At 39.7% G+C, this 24,378-nt stretch overlaps 2 long non-coding RNA genes across 2 annotated transcripts; one reads left to right on the top strand and one right to left on the bottom strand.

Annotated features, from left to right (window-relative positions):
* The first annotated feature begins 3,264 nt into the window (after positions 1–3,264).
* On the top strand, positions 3,265–4,208 carry LOC145422521 (uncharacterized). The gene is made up of 3 exons (XR_013903833.1): positions 3,265–3,401; positions 3,546–3,711; positions 3,864–4,208. It is a non-coding gene; the product is annotated as an uncharacterized LOC145422521 (long non-coding RNA).
* A 17,684-nt stretch (positions 4,209–21,892) lies between these two features.
* On the bottom strand, positions 21,893–24,164 carry LOC113012240 (uncharacterized). The gene is made up of 4 exons (XR_003270668.2): positions 23,307–24,164; positions 23,119–23,207; positions 22,641–22,948; positions 21,893–21,958 (listed from the first exon to the last, which is right to left on the bottom strand). It is a non-coding gene; the product is annotated as an uncharacterized LOC113012240 (long non-coding RNA).
* Between the last annotated feature and the right edge of the window lie 214 nt (positions 24,165–24,378).

Raw genomic sequence — 24,378 nt, 5'->3', positions numbered from 1 at the left:
AAACAGAGTGACATTGTATGCTAAAAAAAAAAAAAGCGCGCTTCCTAATTTTTGTCACAGCTAGATCTCACCTCTGATGCATACCCCACCTGAGTGTGAATGATCTCCATATTTAAAGCACATCATGTGACACCAAGTGTAAAACTGACGTTAAATGCATCACATCTGTTCACAACAGTGCAGGGGACAATGTTCCCAGGGCTCAGCAAAATGCCTTAAGAAGCATTCTGCATTATTTGATGGCAGATAAGCAAATACTACCTTTTCCCTTCATTGCCCATAACTCAGTGAACTGGTTTGGTGTTATTTCCCTAAAGCACATTGCAGCGGACTGGTAAATTGACTTTTTAATAAAAGTTTTATAAATGAATTAGATAATAAAAAGAGAATTAACGTTGGGTTATTCCTTCCTTGTTCGGTTCAGGTCAGTTTTTAAATCTTTAGTAATTCATTTATATATTAAGAGCCTTGTTATCTTTAGGCATGTCACTGAAAAGTAACAGACACATTTTGTCATGAACTGGCTGTGTGGAGGCAGATGAGGACCCAAACGCAAAACTCACGGAGGCAGGAACTGAACTCAAAATCACTGCTTTATTGCAGGTTTCACAACGAAACAGAACTAAACTGGGAATACTAACAGAGGACCGAGGAACACAGAAAGACACACACAGGTTCGGGGAGGAGACATTGACGACGCGACACTGACCTGATGGAGACATGCACATAAATACACAGAGGGTTAACGAGGGAAGTGGGAGCACACGGGGAACACAGCTGACACAGATAATCATAAGAGACAGGGCAGGAGTGAACACAACATAACGCATACTGACGAGAGACTGTCAAAGTAAAACAGGAAGTACACAGAGGTTCAGACAGGAGGAGAGAGAGCACGGGGAGAACACAGACATAACAGGCTGGGGAAAACATGGAATGAAACACAAGGAGAGACGAGGGCTCACAGATACACAGGGGCACACAGGAGGTAACCAAATAAGGAACATCTTAACTAAATAACCTACACTGTTAACCTTTGCTGTATTTTTCACAGTAAAATACCACAAAATGCCCAGTAACTTACCTGAAAACATTTCTACAGTTAATTACTGTAATTTGCTTTGCATTATGGGTATATTAAGGTTATTTACATTTACTTACTGTATTTTTTAAAATTGCGGTAGTAGTTATACCTACCGTTAACACATTAGCAGTAGTGCTACTGTATTATGTGATTTGAATGGTTCATCATACTGTTTGTGTATTTTTACTCTTTCAGTGGTTGGTTGCAATAGTGCATTACATTTTAACTCTTTCACTGCCAACCATTTCCAGATTTTCCTCCAACCTATGCCATTTGTCAGTATGGATACCAGTGAAAGTATTATGGTTTTGATTTTTTAGGGGACTTGCCTGTGTGTAAGGTTCAAGAATTCTGATCATCTAATCTGCTGCATGCAGTTGTATGCACATGCACAGCTGCTGCAAATGTGTGCTTGCCACTGCGTTGCCAAAGGCGAACTTCAGTCAGTGGAGAATATTGTAATAATTTGGCGGAGGCTTCTCAGTCGAGCAGTAACTGAATTGCTCATTTACTGAACGTGTAACATGTACAGAACTCTTCTGGGAACTAGTCAACCCAACTTAGTGAAACACACACTGAATGCATGCTGGCCCCGCCCACCCACCTACCTCTACCAACCACCACTCCATATCCTGACTGACATGACCTGTGATCCAGTGATTGACAGGAGAGGAAAGACAGTCCAACTTTGTTAACTCTTCATTACGATATGCTCGAGAGGACAAAAGATTTTGCACCTCGTTATTGTTGGACCTCTGTGTGGAAACTGCAAACGGGACGTCATAAGGTAATGCAAAGGACTCTCCTACCTAACATACTCGTTTATTAATTCTTATATTATATTTTTTGTGTGGGGGGGGGGCTTAAAATCGGTGTTAGCTTGGTCGAAATAGCACATTAGCTGAATTATTCTGGAAAAAATAGGTTGTGTGTGTTTTTTTCTTTTCTTATTTAAATATATATTTAGATATATATTTTCCACGGGGAGGGGCGAAGAACACAGGCGCAACGACAGTCTTTGTCTTTTTCCCGCCGAGTGTGGTGCATTGTTCTCCTGCGCTTCTGTTCTATGACTATTGAGAAGCTGGCCATGCTAACAGTGGGACATTTAGCTTCAGCTAAAGCAGCAGGTAAAAATACACATTTAATGAGAATAAAGAAAGACAACTTTTTTTTGGAAATTTAGAGACTGCTAAAACAATCTTATCCAGTTTTGAGCTTGCTCATGTAGGTTAGCCTGCTTTATTTAATTTTGTGTGAGCTGCAGTACACAACACTAAAAAGTTAATATAACATTAGGTTGGTGGCGTGAGGAACTCCAACCTAAGTTTAATATTTATTATTTTTTTAAGTGGGAAGGGGAGCATGTTTTTTTCCCTTTAATACGACGTCTTCCAGGGTCTTTTTCATAGGAAAACCGTGTAACGTCTGTGTTAGGTTGGTCAAAAGAGCAATTAGTTGAATTATTCTGGAAAAGATGGGTTGTGTGTTTTTTTTTCTTTTATTTACTTATGTAAATATATTTTTCAAGGGTTAAATAAATGCAACATTAAATTAACAATTGTCTCTCTGTCTTTTCTCGCCCAGTGTGGTGCATTGCTGTTCTTCTGCCCTTGCTGGCTGCGCTGACAGTGTGATGTAGCCTCAGTGTTTGTGTTTTAAATGCTTTTTCCACCAAGATGTCTGTTGAGAGAGAGATGACCTTACCTATCACACCAAGGGTAATAGCGCTTGGTAAGTAAATACTTTCAATCCTCTTGTAATAGTTTTGTAAAAAATCTATGTAATTATTGTGGTATTTGTACCCACAACAACTTACTTAACAGGGGTTTGTCTGTTTTATATTGTATAAAAATAGAATACACACAGTTTGCTGCTGTTTCTCTTATTATTTATTATACACAATGACCAACAGGAAAAAACAGCCTAACATTTCAGCACAGGCCAAAATGCCAAAACATTAGGCAGTTTTTTCCTGTAATTGATCATAATTTTCATTACATAATAAATAATAAGAGAAATAGCAGCAAACTGTGTGGATTCTATTTTTGTACAGTGTGAGGCCTGTTATCCAGCATTCTTGTGGAAACCTTATTTGTAACGGTGAGCACATTGTCTTATTGGACTCTTGTCTGTTTTTAGGGAATAATTTCATGTCTGCAAGCCGCTGGATGATCAGTTTGGAGGGCAAGGCATTTTATGAGCCTGAGCAGATGCATGACTTTGCCAGCACCCTTGCTGTCTTCTTTGCGTCATACTACGTTTTCAACCTTGAGTATCAGGAGTCAGCGTCCATCACACAGGAGATGATACAGAGGTAAATACTTTACACCATTAAAGCTTACACCATTTAAGAATGAAATATATGTGATAGCTTGACTACATTTGCAGAAACATATAGGTGATTGCTGTAATGTATGTTTTAATTTTGAAATTAAAGCAGCCTTTTTTCCGTTAAAAGGTTCTTTGTGAGGATCAATCCAGACATGGGAACAAAATGCCCTGCAAAACTTGGTACAAGCTGCAAGACAGGTCGTGTCATAAAGAGGAAGGTTACAAGCATCAGCCCTCGGATCACCACCTTCCTCCAGCGGCTCTCTGAGTTTGAATGGAGGACTTCCAACTAGGTAAGAATACAGAGATGATAATATCTTTTACATAGCTGATAATTATATACATACTGTACACACATCCATACAACAGTATGAATGATCTCAGACAGATGTGAACAAGTGAATAACCTGAGCAAACATGAATATTGATGATGTGTCTTTGACAGGTGGTGATAAAGACTACACTGAACCCGACCATCCTGGTAACGGAAATCTAAATCCCATGTCACATTCTATTTCCTGGGACCCACTGATAATTATTACATTTTGTAAATGATTTTTGTTTTACAATTGTAATAGTTTATTTAATGTTCATGCTGGTGGGTTTGTCCTGTTTTTAGTGGAATGAAAAACTGTTTTCCTTAAAAAAATCAGACACAGAAAGGTGAAGGACTGTGTAGTTTTCATGTACGCTTCTATTTATTTTGGTTATTGACATTGTTTTTATTCAGTTGAAAAATGTTTTTCTTGTTAAAAAAAATATCAACAATAAATGTTGGTTTAATTCACTATTCTGAGACTACTTTATTGAATTATATTGTTTTTTGTAAATGTTCTTATATTGAATATGAATGTTAACATTATTTTTATTTGCTGTAAAACACAATTACAGTCTAAACAAATTATACTGTACACAATTACAGTGTTATACCATAAACCACATTTGCAGTACAGTGATACTATAAAACTTAATCACGGTAAGTCTTTCTAACTGTAAACCACGTTTGCAGTAAAGCTGTTATACTGTAATATATGTTTACAGTAAAGTGGTTGAACTGTAAAACATCACAACAGTAAAGATACTGTAGATTAGTAATTACAGTAACTTACTGGCAATAGTGTTGCCAGTAAGTTGCTGTAAAAATACAATAAAATGTCTAACAGTGTAGGAACCAAGGCATAAATAGGGAACAAAATACAAAAACACACAAAAACTAAGAATACTGGGCCAACATGGCCCAGGACCATGACACATTTGTGTTTGTCATCATGGTGATCTTTAATGAATTGAACAGAATTTGATTGGCTCTATTTTTCTGAGGTCTTCTTGATTCAAGGTTGGATGTACTTCACTCCCTGCAGACTGAAGAAGCACATTGAACTCGTTGTCTGTGTTTTATTTAAGGAAAAAAAAGGTTAAGAATGTCAGCTTTGATTAGATTTCCGAACACTGGACTTTGTAAAAACCTCTGTGATCTAAGGGAAAAACAAATTTCTATCCCCCACACATGTGAAGATATCCTGGGTATGCGCTTCTTAACTCACAACAAAAACATAAATTGTAAACTTACACATCACTGCACTTAAATCTCGAAAAGAGAAACATGTGCCAGGGCTGCTGATTGAGTGAGACAGAGGGAGACAAATCTCCAAAAGGAGACAATTGCATTGGGCATTTGATAACAGCATTACACTGACAGCAGAGGAAAGCGCTCACAGTCAGAACCCCTCCCCCCACTGAAATACTAAAAAACTAAGTTTCTGGGTAAAAGTTTAACCAATAAATTCAAAAGTAAAATGTACAAAATTTCCTTCTGAGCTGATTATATTGCCGTTGTCATTTTTTTTTTTAGATCCTACAGTATTTAACATACAGTAAATGTACCACATGCTAAATGGCCTGTATTTGTATAGCGCTTTTTACTAGTCCCTAAGGACCCCAAAGCGCTTTACACAACCAGTCATCCACCCATTCACACACACATTCACACACTGGTGATGGCAAGCTACATTGTAACCACAGCCAACCTGGGGCGCACTGACAGAGGCGAGGCTGCCGGACACTGGCACCACTGACTACCACCAGTAGGCAACGGGTGAAGTGTCTTGCCCAAGAACACAATGATCGCGACTGTCCAAGCCGGGGCTCTAACCGGCAACCTTCTGATTACAAGGCGAACTCCCATCTCTTGAGCCACGATCGCCCACCACACTTCACAGAGATTTTGCTGGCAAGGATGGAGAGTCTCAGTTTAATTCTTTCTGAAGGTAACATCCATCCCTCCCTCTCCTCCATCATCCATCACCATTGTTACACTGAATATTGTAAAAATTGGCTTCCCTGCAGCTGCCACCCCCGGTGGAGTGTTTCAGCTGGAAACTGACAGAGCCAAGCGTCCGTCTCTAGAGCTTTCTTTTTGTTCTTTTCTTTTCTCCTTTCTTGTCTCTTTTTTCTTCGGTCTTCTACTCTGCTATTTTCCTTGTGAGACCACCAAGGTGGAGCAAAGGTTACAAAATACCTGGAGAATGGTAGGAGAGCAATAATGACCTGGTGAGTCTCTGTGTTTTCTTTTTCTCCAGAGACAAACTGTAGAAACCTATTAGAAGTAGCTGCAACTGCCGCCTGCTCCCCCTTTCCTGAAGAAACACATACACAGACACTCACTCCATCAATCCCTCATATTTTTTTCCTTGCACAGGTAATTTATAGTTGTGCCACCAAAACCTTTAATCGGGAAAGTACAGATTTGAATTTGACACTCTTAAGATCATGTGTAACACAGTTTGCAGGATTTGTGGATCACTAAATCAGTTTCTAAAGATAAACAACTGATTCTAGAGATATTTCTCAGGTGGAAAGACTTGCTTGTTAAAGCAGCGGTAAAAATCAATAGTTCCAGGAGGTGTACTATTTACTGAAATTAAATCCAGTCTTCTCTGAAAACTATTACAGAACCCATGGTGCTTAATCTGTCTGACAAAGTCTAAGCAGTTTTTTGGAGCAGCTGGAGTCACAGAACATGTGTTCAGTATTTCCCTCAAAGCAGTGAGCCGTATGGAAATCCTGTACATCAGATGATATTTCTACAAGAGAGAGAGAGAGCCCAAGCTTTGTGAGGCAGGATTTGAATTCAAAATTCGGAGAATTTACAGACTGTCATTGAAAAGTATTCTTTCTTAAAAGCAACATCAGAATGACGTGTTTTTATTCTTTTATGTTTCTCTACAGAGGAATCCATAAAGCACTTGAGCAAATTTTTGTTGAAGTAAATTGTCCAGAACTAGGAATCCCTCGAGGGATGTCAGCACTTATACTCTTTCAGTGTGCAGCATGTGGTGGGAATCCACGTTCAAATAAAATCCTGCAAGATGGCCGTGAAGAACATAATGCATCTCTTTGATCTGAGGATTTTTTCTTTTTAGGTGCTTTCCATTACATTTCCCTTATGTCAGATTTCTTCCTGACTTTACTGTCATCATCTCTGACAAAAACACAGGGGAATACTGGAAGGAAATTGTTTAGATGAGATCTATCACAGTTCTAATTACTTTGCAGCTGTAAGCTGATGTAAGACTGACTGAAATTTCTACTTAATGTTGGTAACTAGTGGAATGTTCTTTTGTTTTAAATCAGTTTTGTAGTGATCACTGTGTTTTTAGCTGTTTTTCTCTAATTACAGGTATCATCTCACAAAGAGTAAACAATGTCTTGTCATATGATTGATTAGGTCTGCAATCAATGGACAGTGTAGAGATTCTAGGTTACTTCTGGATTCAGTCATCAATCTACCTCTAGCCTCAGATAGCAAATCATTCTGTAGAGCAGGGGTGTCAAACATAAGGCTCAGAGGCCAAAATCAGCCCGGCGAGCCTCCAATCTAGTCCACTGAATGGTTTTGAAGTTGTAAAGAGGACAAAAATTTTGGAATTTTAACTGTGTTTTGACTTCATATTTTTACTGCTTTCCTACTGATAAGATCCCCCCCTCCCCCGGTGCCATTTACATTACAACAAAGTAACAAAGTTATTGATTTTTATGTTTTACACAATAACCCAAAGAGTCATACTGACAGGTTTCTTTTATTTACTACAGCACCATTTCTTTATCAAGTACAAAAAGCAAAATGTATTGTTGAAATCATGCTTCTTTTATTTGAAAATACCTCATTGATTAAGTATGTAGTTTAATTTCTGCATACCGACAGAAAGGGTAGTTTCATTGGTCCAGATAAAAAACAAAGTGGGCTATATTTGGCTCATGATGTAAAATGAGTTTGACATCCCTGCTTCAGAGGCTTACAGCCAGAGTGGTTCATACAGAAGTATCTGTGCTGGCCATTTCCCTCTAAACATTAACGCAATACAAGAAAGCTCTATAATAGAACTTAACATTCAACATGTCTAAGATTTAATTTAGCGATGATGTGTTGTTTGCTGTCTGTTATTGGACTTTTATACAAGCTTTTCAACAGAAGAGTGTCCTTTTATTCAAAAGTTACCTGGAAAATGTGTGCAGTATCTTACTTAAAAGAGAGAAGGGAATCAAAGCAATACTATCTCAAAAGCATCTGATTAGCAACAGCTTTTTCAGCACAACAACGATCCCAAACACTCTGCCAGTGCAGTAAAAGCATATCTGGAACATTATCAGTCATAGATTGGCCTCCCCAGAGCTTGGACCTCAACATTACTGAAGCAGTGTGGGATAATCTAAAAGCAGCTAACATCCACAGAAGAGTTTTGAATATCCTTGATGCCCTCCAAGAAGCCCGGAGAACTATTCCTGAAGACTACAGAAAGAAATAACAAAAAAGCTACTTTAGAGACTTCAGGTTGTGTTGAAGAATACGGATGAACGTACCAAATATTGACATTTATGCTTGTTAGAATTGTAGAAACTCAGTTTTTGCCTTATATGCTGCATTTCCATGTTTGAATGTTACCCATAAAATATAAAGAAAGGCTTGGAACATTGTATCCTTTTTTATTAACCTTCTTTGTAGTTGTAGTGTTTATCTGAGCTGGACTTTAACTTTGATGTAGGCTTTGTGTACATACACTGTGTTAGAGGTTTATTTGTGAGGGGCTGAAGTCGAAGGTTTATCTTGTTAACTGGTAATTATGTCACAATGCATTTCAAGACATGTTACAGATTAATACAAAAGTAATGAAATTAATAATGTAACAAATGACTCTCCAGGGATTAATTGACTAATCTAAAGCATAATACATTACTTTGAGTAACAACCCCGACAATGGTGGTCAGCACTGATGCCTCACAGAAAGTGTGTTTCTCTTGAGTTTGAAAAAGGCTTTGTCATCAAGTTTATATATTCATGTGTTCTGTCTGAAACCACCTTTGGTTTTGGTGATGGCAGCAGTTTTGGCCTGTTGGTCCAGACACTAATACAGACGGTAATATGTTAATTGAAATGGATTTCCATTAAATTTGATTGAGAAATTTACTAATTTCTGGCTGGTACTTTTTAGGCAAATAAGCTGCATAAACAAGTAATTTATTGCTCTTAAATAAATCAGAATATCGACCAGAGAATTGACTGGAAAATAAAATTAAAAAGGTTGAAAGCCATGTCGGTACAAGGGGTGAAAATGGATTAATTGCTTTGTGGGTGCAAATCAATAGGATGCAAATAAATGGAACAGCATGATACAACTGTGCACAACATTCAAGAAAAACAACTACTTTCAAGGCTCCAATGCTGCCTGAGGAAAACCTTTAAACGTGTTAATTATCCTGCATTAGTATAAAAGCTTATTGCGATATTGTATAACGACTCTTCATGTGGTTTATTGATTTTTTTTCCTGCTGCCAAGTACTTCAATAGCTTTCATCACTTGTATTAAAGTGATTTCCAACATTTTCATTAGAAAATATTTTTTAAAAAATCAATTACATGACAGATTTTCTCATCTTTGTTCTGCTTCGATAAATACTCTGCCATTTAATCAAACCAGCCTTTTTGTCATTACGGCTGACCACTTCAATGTGAGATGGATCATAATAATAATTACTTGGTTTGATCTGTAAGCAGTGTGATGAACAAGACTCCAGACATTTATGAGGAAAAAAACTCAATACACAGCTTTGTGAAAGCCCTTCAACAACCAGCTATTTCTTTTTTCTTTTATACTTTATATTTTTTCCACGTGTGTACCACTGCTGTCTGAAATTTAAAATTCATAGAGGAATGTTAAATAATTAACAGCAGCATCCTTAACTTAAAACATCCTACAGGAGAGAAAAAATATGGATTAAAAGTGCGGAGGAGGGATTTCTTTTAAAAGGCCACAATAGTTTTTGTATCTGTGCATGGGAATTATCCAAAGTAGTTATTCAGAAACATAATTACTAATTTCCATCAAGAGAAGGGACAATGTAGTAATTAACCTTAACATTTTACATCATAGAAAGTTCTCCTTTTCTCAAATGCAGCTTTGATATTTCCTATTTCGTGAGTCAGTTACTCGATATTTTTTATTAAATCAGCGGGTATGCTGTTTTTCCAGGCTCTTGTAACTTGCATCAATGCGTGAAATCTCATGAATAAATATTAAGGACCAGCCAAATAATAAACCCCCACAATAATATCTTCTTTTCCCTGAAGATATTAACTTTGTAGTTTTTAAACTCACACCTGGCAAAGGTTTACCACATATGTATTAACTTTGCTGTTTTGCAAATAAAACTGGACTGATGGGCTTAAAAATGTACTTCCCAATCGAGGCGCATGTGAGAATGCAAATGTTAAAGGCAGTAGGGTTAGCAGTCAGCTGCTCTGCTTTTCATTGCCATACCCCTGTGAGAGACTGACACCCTGTCCAGCTGAGACCTCTGCAAGCCCCAAGTTGGATAACATTAAATATACTACACAATAAAGTGCAAAAAGGTGAGAGGTCTGAATAGCTCCCAAGGCAACTGTATGAAAAAAAACTCCCACACAACCCCCACCCCCCAAAAAAATCTAAATGAGTTTCCACTTCCAAAAATCTCATTCAGACTTTTTTTTTTTTTTTTGAAGTTTATAAAGCTTCTTTCAGCCCACTGAGTCTGATTTATTTTACTGTTAACCTGGGCGATTTATTTCGCCACATGAAAATTTATTTCGCACATTAATTGGTCTCTCCACTGTCTCCTCCTACTTTTACACTTGTAAAGGTCACCACAGTGTCTGCCTCCGCTCAACAGGCTCATATTAAGTAGTCGCTTGGGCTGTTTGGGCCAAAGTCCCCTGAATTAGCTACCATAAACTACACGCATACGTTCACTGAATGTGTAAAAAGTGACTCAGGCAGTTATCCATAGAAGAGAACCCATTCAATATTCACTCCATTGATGGATTTAAGTATAGGCTGACCCCTGCATTCAACAAAGCTGTAGGTTTGGGGATTAGGAAGAAATGCAGAGCATGGATTGAGTTTGGGATTTGGGCATGGTAATTAATTTAATGTGTGTGTGTGAGACAGCTACATATGCAGAAAGAGGATTTATAGTAGAGTCTGTACTGGATTAACTGCTAAATAAGCTAAAGTCGCTTTAGCGCTTCAGACACATACGTTTGAAGAAGGTCAGTGTACTATTAAATTTATATTCATCAGAGTGAGGTCAATCATATTTAATGGTCTGATTTCTCTAACAGGCAGCATCTCTCTCTCTCTCTCTCTCTCTCTCTCTCTCTCTCTCTCTCTCTCTCTCTCTCTCTCTCTGTGTGTGTGTGTGTGTGTGTGTGTGTGTGTGTGTGTGTGTGTGTGTGTGTGTGTGTGTGTGTATACTACAAAACAGCATCATCCGTTTCCCAACCAATTAGCATGCATTTTCACACTGTTTACAAATAAGTAGCTGCATGCTGTAGTACACCTCAAGACAAATGCATGGAGCATAGCACCATGTTTTTGACATTGAGATTCTCCCAGTAAGTGGTTTAAATACATATTTTTATAATTTGATATTAGAATAAAACAACCAAAACTTTCTTCTTCGTCTTCACTGTGTAGGTATTGTTAAAGTATATTTCACCGATAGCAGTTACAGTAGCAAATCAATTCAAACAATCAATTTTTTTTGAAGATATTATTTGAACCAGCATATCTTCATGCTTAAATGTCCAGTCCTGTATGAAATATGACTGATAAAAGAAGAGAGCTGGCTGCTATGATGGTGAGAAGGAAAGTAGGTATTTTGTATGTACAGGTCCGGAGACTGATTCAAACTGTTTGCCTATGGTGTAGATAGGGAGAGAAACTGAGTAGGGTTAATCTTAAGGGAAGAGTATGTGAATGTTGGGAATGTGCAGGATCATGAGTTTGAAGCTGGACAAATTCTGATGTAAGTTAGAAGAGAAGGAAGAATTCTAGAGGAAGCTAGAGAGTATCCGCAGAAGTGACTGGAGAAGACTTCAATGGACACACAGGTGAAGGGAATAGAGGTAAAAGAAAGGTGTTGGGTAGATATGTTAAAGAGATGAATGTGGAAGGATGGATTAGTGAATTTTGTGGAAAAAAAATGAAATGACTGTGGTTAACAAGTATGTCAAGAAGAGGTAGGAACATAGAGTGATGTTGATGTGTAAGAGTAAAGGAAGGTGCACGCAGGAGCCTGCATGTAGCTAGGCAGCATCAGCTGGTAGGGTGGTTTTAGAAATCAAGCAGAGGAAGTCAGTGAAAGAGGCAAAGATTAAAGTTGAAATCGAAGAAGGAAGAACAGACATCGGGTAGAAATTCTGAGTGGTGGTGAAGAGATACCAGAGGACTGAAGTGGAGAAAGAAAACTACCAAGAAGGTATCTGGTGTTGCTGGTGAATTGAGGAAATACAGCAAAGTATTCAAAGAGGTTAGCAAAGACAACGGGAGGACAGTCAGGAAGATGAAGAAAGTAGACGGGAATAGTGGGAGGCATGCTTCCTCGGCTGCAACACCCCACTGTCTACCAGGAGACACATCAACAACCCATCTGAACAAAGGAAACAATAGATTATTTCCTGTGTCTCTAACTTCCACCCCAAAACTGTCACCATGAGCTGGAGCTCAAACAATGGAAGAACTTATTTACAGACTATTGTCACGGGATGGGTCACTGACTCAGTGTTTTGTGGTTTATTTTGTATTTTTGAGTCACTTATGTTAAAGTTGTGATGATAAGTTCCTTTGTTATTCTTATTTAAGGTTTAGTTGAGTTTTGGTTTGCCATTATTATCATCTGTCTCATGAGTTTTTGTGTTTTGTTTCTTGTCTAGTTTGTTATGTGATTTAGCTCTGTGTGTTCCCTATTGTCAAGCTTCTGTTGTCATTTCTACGTCTCATATTTCCTGTTTTATTTTGGCGGGGCCTACTGTGCCGTTGTTATTGTTTTTATTTTCTCTTCCCAGTAGCGTCATTAGGTTCATGTGTATCAGCTGTTTCCTCATGTGTTTTCACTTCCTCTAATCACACCTTGTGTGTATTTAGTCTGTGTGTTTCTGTTCACATTGTCAGGTTATCTGTTTTATGCTCCACGGTGGTTAAAGTCAGTCATAGTTTCTTCATAGGTGTTCATAGTTTGCAACTGCCTTCAACCCAAGTAAAGGCTCGCTTTGTGTTGAAACCAGCTGTACCTCTCTGCATCTGGTTTTGGGTCCTGTACCTAATACACTGGCAAACCCCGTTGTGACAACTACACATTTTTAGGAAAATTATCCATCTAAATTCAAAACGCTGCAACAAACCCACTCTACCTGGAATCTTTCAACACCTTCCTAACGACTTGACTTCATATTTTTAAATTTACTTTTTTGATTTATTTTTTCAGCCTGAGTTCCACCCACAACTTGAAATTTCCATCCCTTGTTAGATTTAGACTCCACAGACTGACTTAAAACCCTTATCAACTGGTGCAGTGATGGTGCCCAGTTTAAAGCCAGATCCATGCAATTCCCTAAACTCGAAAGAAGGTAAAATGGAAAAAAAATATGAATTAAATTGGCCTAAAGCTTTTGGAATGGCTGAATAAAGTTAAACATGTCTGAATGACAGAAACACTAAATATCTCATTTGTACTAATATATATATATATATATATATATATATATATATATATATATATATATATATATATATATATATATATGTATATGTGTGTATATATATATATATATATATATATATATATATATATATATATATATATATATATATATATATATATATATATATAACGGCAATGCTCAGTGGCTAGAGGATCTGAGGGCAGACCACAGCGACCTCCCTGAACAGGGTCCAGTAACCATCACAGTGGCAGATATCCAAGAAAGGGTCTCCAGTATGAAGAGTTGGACAGCACCAGGGCCCGACATGGTTCACGCCTACTGGCTGAAGAAGCTGACTGCACTCCACGAGCGTCTGGCAGCACAAATGAACCAGCTGCTAGTTAACGAAAGACACCCGGAATGGCTAACTGAAGGCCGGACGGTCCTGATCCCCAAGGACCCCAAGAAGGGACCGGTCCCCTCCAACTACCGACCAATAACCTGCCTCAGTACTACATGGAAGCTCCTGTCAGGCATCATATCGGCTAAGATGAACAGGCACATGGGTCAATACATGAGCGGGACACAGAAAGGAATTGGCAAGAATACCAGAGGTGCAAAACACCAGCTACTGGTAGACAGAACAATCAGCCGAGACTGCAAGACCAGACTGACCAACCTGTGCACTGCCTGGATTGATTACAAGAAGGCCTATGACTCTATGCCCCACAGCTGGATACTGGAATGCCTAGAATTGTACAAGATCAATGGGACCCTAAGAGCCTTCATCAGGAACTCAATGGGGATGTGGCGTACAACACTAGAGGCCAACTCCAAGCCCATAGCACAAGTTACCATCAAGTGCGGGATCTACCAAGGAGATGCTCTGTCCCCACTGCTGTTCTGCATAGGCCTGAACCCCCTCAGTGAGATCATTAACAAGACTGGCTACGGATACCGACTACGGAACGGAGCAGTTGTCAGCCACCTCCTGTACATGGATGACATCAAGCTGTATGCCAAGAGTGAACGAGACATCGATTCACTGATCCACACTACCAGGCTATACAGCAATGACATTGGAATGTCGTTCGGACTGGAGAAGTGTAGTTGGATGGTAACAAAGAGAGGGAAGGTAGTCAGAACTGAGGGGATTGAACTACCAGAAGGCAACATTGCAGACATAGAGGACAGTTACAAGTACCTGGGGATCCCGCAGGCAAATGGGAACCATGAAGAGGCCGCTAGAAAGGCTGCAACCACCAAGTACCTGCAGAGGGTCAGGCAAGTCCTGAGGAGTCAGCTGAATGGTAAGAACAAGATCCGGGCCATCAACACGTACGCCCTGCCCGTGATCAGATACCCTGCTGGGGTAATAAGCTGGCCAAAGGAGGAGATAGAAACCACTGACATAAAGACAAGAAAGCTCCTTACCATGCATGGAGGGTTTCACCCCAAGTCCAGCACCCTGAGGCTGTACGATAAGCGGAAGGAAGGGGGCCGGGGACTGGTGAGTGTCAGCACCACAGTCCAGGATGAGACAAGGAACATCCAAGAATACATTGGGAAGATGGCCCCAACTGACCGAGTGCTCAGTGAATACCTCAGGCAGCAGAAACCCAAGAAAGAGGAGGGAGACGAGGAACCATCATGGAAGGACAGGCCCCTGCACGGTATGTACCACCGGCAGATAGAGGAGGTGGCTGATATCCAGAAATCCTACCAGTGGCTGGACAAAGCTGGACTGAAAGACAGCACAGAGGCACTAATCATGGCAGCACAAGAACAAGCTCTGAGCACAAGATCCATAGAGGCTGGGGTCTATCACACCAGGCAAGACCCCAGGTGCAGGCTGTGTAAAGATGCCCCAGAGACAATCCAGCACATAACAGCAGGGTGCAAGATGCTAGCAGGCAAGGCATACATGGAACGCCATAACCAAGTGGCCGGCATAGTGTACAGGAACATCTGTGCCGAGTACAACCTGGAAATCCCGAGGTCAAAATGGGAGATGCCCCCAAGGGTGGTGGAGAATGACCGAGCTAAGATCCTGTGGGACTTCCAGATACAGACGGACAAAATGGTGGTGGCTAACCAACCGGACATAGTGGTGGTAGACAAACAGAAGAAGGCGGCTGTAGTGATCGATGTAGCGGTTCCGAATGACAGCAATATCAGGAAGAAGGAACACGAGAAGCTGGAGAAATACCAAGGGCTCAGAGAAGAGCTCGAGAGGATGTGGAGGGTGAAGGTAACGGTGGTCCCCGTGGTAATCGGAGCACTAGGTGCGGTGACTCCCAAGCTAGGCGAGTGGCTCCAGCAGATCCCGGGAACAACATCGGAAATCTCTGTCCAGAAGAGCGCAGTCCTGGGAACAGCTAAGATACTGCGCAGGACCCTCAAGCTCCCAGGCCTCTGGTAGAGGACCCGAGCTTGAAGGATAAACCGCCCGCAGGGGCGTGCTGGGTGTTTTTATATATGTATATATATATATATATATATATATATATATATATATATATTAGGGGTGCAACGATACACAAAATTCACGGTTCGGTTCGGTTCGATACTTTGGTGTCACGGTTCGATATTTTTTCGATACAAAAAAAAATGTTCATGCCTTTTTAATTTGTCATTTATTAAAATTATAAATATATATTTTAACACAAAAGTACAGTTTTTAAATTTAACCCTAACCCTTGTGCGTGTTGTTTTTTAGCTCGTCATATTGCAGCCACAGAAATTCTTTTGTCCATGAAACCATAAAGCTGCACTTTCTTTTTGCCTTATAGTCTGATTTGTCATAACTTCTCCGTTTTGTGGTAAGCTTTTCTTTGGCTGTCACTTCTTCACCCTGACCTGTCTTATTTGGCTCAGCAGAACTAAAATATATATCTGTCTGTGAAGGTTCTCAATCATCCAGGTCATCGTAGTGAAATATATATCCTGCCGCACTCACATAAGCTCAGCGATTCTCTGCGCGATCAACCTCTCACATGTTTAAGCTGCGGGAGATTTCACTTGTCATGTTTGCATAGTAAGCTAACAATTAATAAGACGATGTCAGAGGAATTGGTGCACAAATTATCATCACTCACAGATCAGTGCTGTCGCTCTCTATACACAGTTCGCGCGATTGCAAAGTGAAAGCAAAAAAACAAGCGCAAATTCAAACACGATTTCAATATGTCACATATTGACAGTGGCTCACCCAATGACATAATTACCCAGCTACATTTCTGAAAGAATGCAAAAGCATTGACATATATTTTTCCTTCCTACAATAGCCCGACAGGCAGGGGAGAGATAGCCCCGGGACGTCGGGCTAGCGATATTGCGAGCCCTGTATCTGATTGAGGAATCACTCATCTTTGGAAAAGAGAGTTTATTACAGAGAAATGTCTCTTTCCAAAATAAAAGCTATACTATCCGTTTCTTCTGGGCTATATTCTCAGCAGCATATTAAACATATCAGGTCTCCATAAGGAGAATCCTGTGCTAACAGCTGTCTAAATGACTCGGCTAAAGTTTGTAGCATGCATGCTTGTTTTTGTCTTTGCACTAGGATGATGTCGGTGTAAATGTGCAGTCATATTCGTTGTGTTCCCGCTAGTGCTTTCAGGTTAATCTCGTTGAAATAACCTTAACGCCACAACACGGCAAATCTCCGTTAACGAGCTACCCTATACAGAGGGGTTAGACGGCCAACACGTTAACGAGCTAACTGCGCTAACACACTAGCTCCCACCCATGTAATTGAGCATTGCATGGCACATCCAACATACTGTTTTACTTTAGTCCATGACTCGCTTACCTTCAGGGTCATACGTCACATGAAAACCAAAATAATTACAAACGCCAGATCTGAATGAGGGTGGGGAGGTCCACTTCTGTCTCGCTAGCTTGCCCTGCGCTCTTCCTTCTGACCATCCTGTCTGTGTTGAGTGCTCAGTGAATCTGCGTTCGACTACTCCGCCTAGGCTGCACTCTCGAGCCTAGGCGGAGTAGTCAAATGCAGATTCACTGAGCGCTCAACACAGACAGCATCGTCAGAAGGAAAGTTGATAAAATAAATTACAAATTTTGTATTGTTCTTTTTTTTTCTCCCCTTTGGTTTTCTTTCTTTCTCTCCCCCTCTTTCTTTCATTCTTTCCCCCTGTCCTATCCCACAGTCATGTCTGTCCCGTTTGCAACTGAAAATAAAATAAATTCATAATTATAATAAAGGTCAATCAAATGGACCAATATGATGATCCACTTAAAATAAATCCTCTTGGCATCTTTCTTGGCCTCAAGACAACAATTCTGATGGCTATAGATCCAAACGGGACACAAAAAAAAAAAAAAAAAAAAAATTTGAAAAAAAAAAAATTTGAAAAAAATTGTATTGTTCGATACATATGCGTACCGAACCGAAAGCACTGTATCGAACGGTTCAATATCGATACGAATATCGTTGCACCCCTAATATATTGTAATGACCTGGCTGGGGTTGTTAGCCAGGTGCATTCTGGGTATTGTGTTGTCTGTGTTTTCTATCGTTCTGCTAGTTCCTATGTGTTTGATTCGCATGTTGTGTTAGTGTTATGTTAATGTAAGCCACAGTGAAGTTGATGTGTATTCTGTGGAGTGGGTTGAATTGGCATGGTTGGCTGACACCGTGACTCTATGTGGTGGTAGCGTGAAAGGGGTTCGGTGTCAGCAGCGTTACGTTGGGTGGAAAAAGATGGTAAATAAATGACTGGTGTGAACCACTACTGCCTCCTGCTGGATCATTTGGGGATTATCAGTCTGCTGCTGAGACGCTCGGGGTCGTGCGGTGTATGAGGCACGAGCGCTCTCCATTCGCTGTGAAGTTTAGCGATAGCTGCTAGCGCCCCGCTAGCCGTTTTAGCTAGTGAGCAGTTTAGCCAGTTTAGCTCCACTAACCCACGGTCGTTACAATATATATATATATATATATATATATATATACATACACACACATGTCAGTGATCATAAATACTCAGATATCTGACGACTGCTTGCCACCCAGCATAATCACTGCAGTAGAAGTTCTAGTGGCTTTTGAAGTCACAGCTTGGGATTCAATGCAAGTCTCAGAATGGCTCAACAGGGAAGCTTAAAGATGCTTAAACTCAGCTGGAATCCCTGCTGCCCTGCTGGAATAATCACCTTATTGTAGTGGAAGTTTTGTGCGTCCATTTAACCCAGGGACCTGAGTTATCCAGAGAAAAGACTGCTGGCAGGGCATTGCAGACAAAGTACTATCCAGACAAAGTGTAGTTTGAAATCCATTAACATAATAGCCATAGTTTGGAAGATTATTTCTCCAAAAAGAGAAATGTGATAGGAATTGAAAGCATAGTATCTGATCAAAACCGGTCCCCTCAAACGTGATGTATACTCATCAATGCTGCCTATCTGCCCTGGTTGCTGCAGTTGAGTTTCGAATGTAATGTCAAACTCCCCTCAGAGGACAGACTGATGTCTTCATCAATTAGGTGATGGAACTGTGGTCTTTCTCTTCACTTCCTGTGTGCCTTTAGGGCCTTGCTGGATGTTATTATAAAAACGATGATAGCTTCATTAGCATGCAAGGATATCAACTAGAAAAGAAACCTAATATGGGTGGCTGTAGCTCAGGTGGCAGAGCAGGTCAGCCACTAATCAGAAGGTCGGTGGTTCGATCCCAGGCTGCATCCTGGCTGCATGCCAAATATCCTTGGGCAAGATACTAACCCCGTGTTTGCCTACTGGTGGTGGTCAGAGGGCCCGGTGGCGCCTGTGTCCGGCAGCCTCGCCTCTGTCAGTGCGCCCCAGGGCAGCTGTGGCTACAATGTAGCTTGCTATCGCCAGTGTGTGAATGTGTGTGTGAATGGGTGAATGACTGAATGTAGTGTAAAGCGCTTTGGGGTCCTATGGACTAGAAAAGCGCTATACAAATGCAGGCCATTTACCATATATGTACACTCTTAGAAGGGATGTGTTAAAATTGACACATCATGTGTTAAATTTTAACACATGTGCTGCATCAGATTAGGGACAACACATGATGTGTCAGTTTTAACACAATTAATGTGTCTGCTCCTTTAACACATCTTCTGTGTTAAAAAATGTAAACACAAAGATGTGTTATTTTGACACAAAGATGTGTTAAAATGTGTACATTTCAATTTTTTTTAAAAAAGGAGAAAAAAGATGGGTATATATTATACATTTATTGAATTCCATTTTTTATTTGGCATATTATAAATCATTACAAACTGAATGAACAACAGCTGTCAGAATCTTTTCAATTAAAATGTTTTAAATTCAATTTTAGCCAAAGCTATATCACAATTTTTACTTTACAAAATCAAACAAAATTCATATCTGACTAGCTTTCTATCTCTCTAGATCATAAAAATGTCAAAAAATTTTCAATTTTTTCAATATATATATAATGTTCTGATATAATCCAGACAATACATGAATTAAAATTTTTAAAGGTAACAATTGTCATCTTCAACAAATTGTCAACATTTAACAAATGTGCAGTTGCATGCAAACAGAAAAACATACATTTTGGCGAATATAGCATCCAGGTTATACAATTTTGTACCTTGGGTTTAAATACGAAAATCAAAAATTTCAGCCAATCAGTTCATATTGTCTGACCTTTCCACTGCATAGGCATAAAAATGGTCAGTCCTGATAAGCAGTGTATTTGACAAAGATGCCAAATGAGGTTTCTCACCTCTGTGAACAGAGACTCTCTACATTTTGGACAGGTGAACATTTTACTTGCATCCTTTAATCTGTGCAATCAGCTCCAGTACTTTGGTTTTCCTTTGGGTGGACAGCGGCAGGTCATAGACAAACTCAAAGAAGGTGAAGACGGAGCCAAGTGGTGCTGGATAGGACAAGTTACATACCCAGTACAGTTTGAAAAGCTTATCCACAGCACACGTCAGGCCATCATTCAGAGAAATGGTTACTCTGTCATTCTTAGCAACAATGATGTACTGCCTGGTTGCCCTCTTTAGATCACCGATGCATATCAGCTGGGGTTGGTGTGTTGTGGATGATGCTTCAGGATCACTGCAAAGCGATGCAATACTTGTTCCAGGCTTGGAGATGGGGAAGATAAAGATAGTATTCAGTGAGGTGTAGACAAATGCTTTCCTCAGGTAAATACCGTGAGAACTTTACTGAATACATACCAGTGCAAAAAAGGCTGCAACGACTGGCACCAACTGGTGGGAGTAGGTGTGTTAACACATGGCGGGGGGGTTCTTGTTTCCAGGGCAGCTACTGATTTGAGCTTCGGAATGATACTGGCTTCTAGGGCTGCCACGATTTGTCGACTAGTCACGATTACGTCGACTATCAAAATCGTCGACGACTGATTTAATAGTCGACGTGTCGTTTGAAGCTTTGTAAGATCGCAAAAGACGCAGGAATAATAGCAGGATTTAAGAGTGTAATAACGGACTGAAACAGAAGATGGCAGCACAGCATGTACAAGGATGCCAGCTGCCGTTAAACCCCGAAGAAGAAGAAGAAGCAGCTGTGTCCCAGAATTCATAGCGCGGCCCAGCTTAGTTTCCAACAATGGCGGTAGCTAGTTAGTTTTAATATTACTCTTATTATTCTTTCTGGGTCACAAAATAAACGTTTAACATATTTTCAGGCGAGAATGTAGCTGTGTAAACCTCAAATATCGGCTCAGTTTATCAGGACACCACATATTTTCAAAAGCGCTCCGACGTTTTCGGAGACGTCTGTTACCCACTAGCTCGATAGCTAGCCGGGGGCTAGGTCACTAGCGCCGTGAGAACACCGGACTCCCGGCAAATTGTTTTCAAACCCACCGCCGTCTTTCGCGACTCAGGTTAAATATATATGAGTCACTTAGATAAATTAAAAATGTTGTTGTTTGGCTTTTTTTTTTTTTTTTTTTTTTAGTATTTTATTTGTTCCTGAGTAAATCGGTTTGGCTGAGATTAAAGTTATAGTTTTTACACAGCTGAATAAACGTCAAGCAGACAGCTGATCATCAGAAGTGTGAGATGCTGGAGAATATACTCCAGTGTCCTGTTATATTTTAGATAGCAAGGAGTTTATTAAACTTCACCGAAACAATCTGCAAATTTCATTAAAATTGAATAAACTATCATCTTGTCTTTATTTTTAGTTAGCACCTTAAAAGCTTAAAGCTGTAAGCTAATGATAGTTATATAAGAGCAGATGCTGCTGGTGCAATAAGCTGTAGTTTTACGTCCAGTGGATGATGATCTGATTAGTCGACTAATCGCATAAATAATCGGTGACTAGTCGACTATCAAAATAATCGTTTGTGGCAAACATCTTGAGAAAGTTGAGGGTAAACAGGAATATTTCCTCTGGATGAGTCCGACTCTACCAGAGGAAAAGGGGAAAGATGCAGAGAAGACAGCGCGAATGGTGCGAGAGCTTCCCATTTTCGCAAAAAGAGGTCCACCTTTCCTCCTGTAAGATTGCCAAACTCCAAGTCCAGCCTACGGAAATAAAAGAAGTGTTTACGTTTAAAATGAAGCATTAAATACATTAAATCAAAAGTACATTCTGTCCATTTGGTAGCTGTATGGCTAAAATCAAACTTTACAGTATCACATTTCTGTTACCCATTCCACATCAAGCTTACCTACACAGTGAAACAACAATTTACTTGGAGTGGTATTTGAATACAAGTCCATTATTCCTTAATTTTAGCTATGATTTGGGTCCCATCAGACCCTGAGAAAAAATTAGGACTTTTTAGCTGATGTTCAACTTTCTAGCAGACAATTTCTTATGTTGTCTGTCTGCGGTTTGTCCTGTAGAGCTTTTTTGTTGAAAATAGTGCTGCTGAAAGCAGTTTCATACAGATTTAGGTGATTTTTTGTAGGGTTTTCACTTCCACGAGCAGCACTTTCTGCATTGTCATTTGATGTCCCTACTATTAGATAGTCATTTGGTGGTACGACTAAGATTTTGGACCATGTGAAAAGTGATGCTCATTGTAATCAGTGCGCAGGGAGTAATGATCAAACTCTGAAGTTATAAAACTTTCAAAATATTCACTAGGAGCTCATAAACATACCTCCAAATGTATCGACTCCTGTTACATACTTTGTATGCAAAACACAACTGAGTGGAGAAGGAGTACATAAACCATTACCAGAGAACCAAGCAACTTACCAGACTTGGCATGTCCAAAAACCGTGGGTACTCTCCGAATATTCCAGGCTCTGAGACTGGTGTATGTTTCCTCCATGCCTGACATGATAATTGGAAGGTTCTCAGCTGAGGGCCGCAATAACTTGGGTGACCCACTCATCTGTGCTGCTGGTATTCCCATCCTCTCGCCTGAGCTTCTTGTCTTCACCACAGTCATCTGTCACTCTTCGCTTCTTATAACGTCTCTGCCCCTGGTCGAGATTCCGTCTAAGGTTGCGCAGTTTAGTCTCTAGGAATCCACAATGAGAGACTGGATCATAATAATGCTCCTGAGGAAGAAAGGACAGAGGTATATGGGTAACAGCTGAGCAATTTTAACTGAGAAAAAAAGCTCTAATAAATAATTAGATAAAGGTTAAACGATACACAGTAAGTGGGAACAAGTGCAATTTACAGTATGTAGTGGAATTTACATTATTAAAATGCTAAATTTACTTACAAATCCTTCCCCCTGTCCTGCCACTTAAGGGTGGAAAAGTGGTGAGGATGCTTTTTGCTACAGTTAGCTTCTCTGCACTAAGAGGGTAACTGGAAAACAAACTTTTTTACTTCTGTGCACTTCAACATTTTTAAAGGAAAACATTCATTGCAAAATTTTAACAAAGTACAGTAAAGTGCTATACTTACTAACCACACCTCTCCACCAAATCCCCAATGCACGTCTTCACAAGGAGCCTCCTCGATGGCACCGACAGGTTTCATACTCCTTAAGAATCTGTGGGGCTTTCCTGAGTGACTTCAGGGGTTGACTTTGTTCTTCTGTGGTAATGGTAGACTGTGTAAAGGCAACACCAGACACTTTACCTCTCTGCAATAATCTTCAAAGTCATGACAGCAAATTTCCACAGAGCATAAAAGCACGAGTTTACTCAAAAAGCTGCAGCAGAAGAAGGCGGTTTCTTAACTACGTGATTATAACGCAATGACTAAAAGAAATTCTGAATAATAAATAAATTGATTTTATCTTCTAGTTGCTACTTGGTGAATAAATCTGATCCTGACTAATAGTGATGTCTGATGTCTGTGGCACTGCTGACAATAAGAATTTTTTTTTTTACAAATTTCTTTCTCATCTATAAAAGTGGTTACAAGGACTTTGACAGATTCTAAGTTGTCATATGTGTGCTGAAAAAATGAAACACATGGCTAAATAAGTAAGATAATTTGCATGGTCAAGTTGCTGTTGTTTGGTTTTTTAAATAACACTGACTATTACTTCCTCAGAAGTTCTGCATAAAAAAGAAACTATATCAGAGCATGTTTCCAGCAATAAGCCTTAAAAAAGAATGTGCACATACTTTAGTTAATCATACTAGATGCAAAAACTGCTTTAACTGCTTGAAAAAATAATTATCTCTGTCAATATGAGGTATATTTCATGTTAAAGTTACTCAGTCTTTATTCCTATTCTCTGCTAGTAAACGAATGGTCGCGGTGATAACTACATTTGCTATATTCAGAGCTAACGACAATATTGTCATTTTACTCAACACTGCTACGGTCAGGTGCTGACTCTGGCGTTGCTCATAGACAACATAATGCCTGTCGGAGCCGCTAGCCAACTACCACACTGGTTCTAAGAGCAATTTCTGAATACTCTAATACATAAATAAAGTAAATAGATAAATACATGAATAAAGTAATACATAAAAATACTACCAAAACACATTAACTCTAATGGAGTATGGCATGAAATCCA

This window comes from Astatotilapia calliptera, chromosome 19, assembly GCF_964374335.1.
Source record: "Astatotilapia calliptera chromosome 19, fAstCal68.1, whole genome shotgun sequence".
NCBI lineage: Eukaryota > Metazoa > Chordata > Actinopteri > Cichliformes > Cichlidae > Astatotilapia > Astatotilapia calliptera.
The sequence above is the reverse complement of the archived record's forward strand: the minus strand, read 5'-3'. Positions and strand labels throughout refer to the sequence as shown.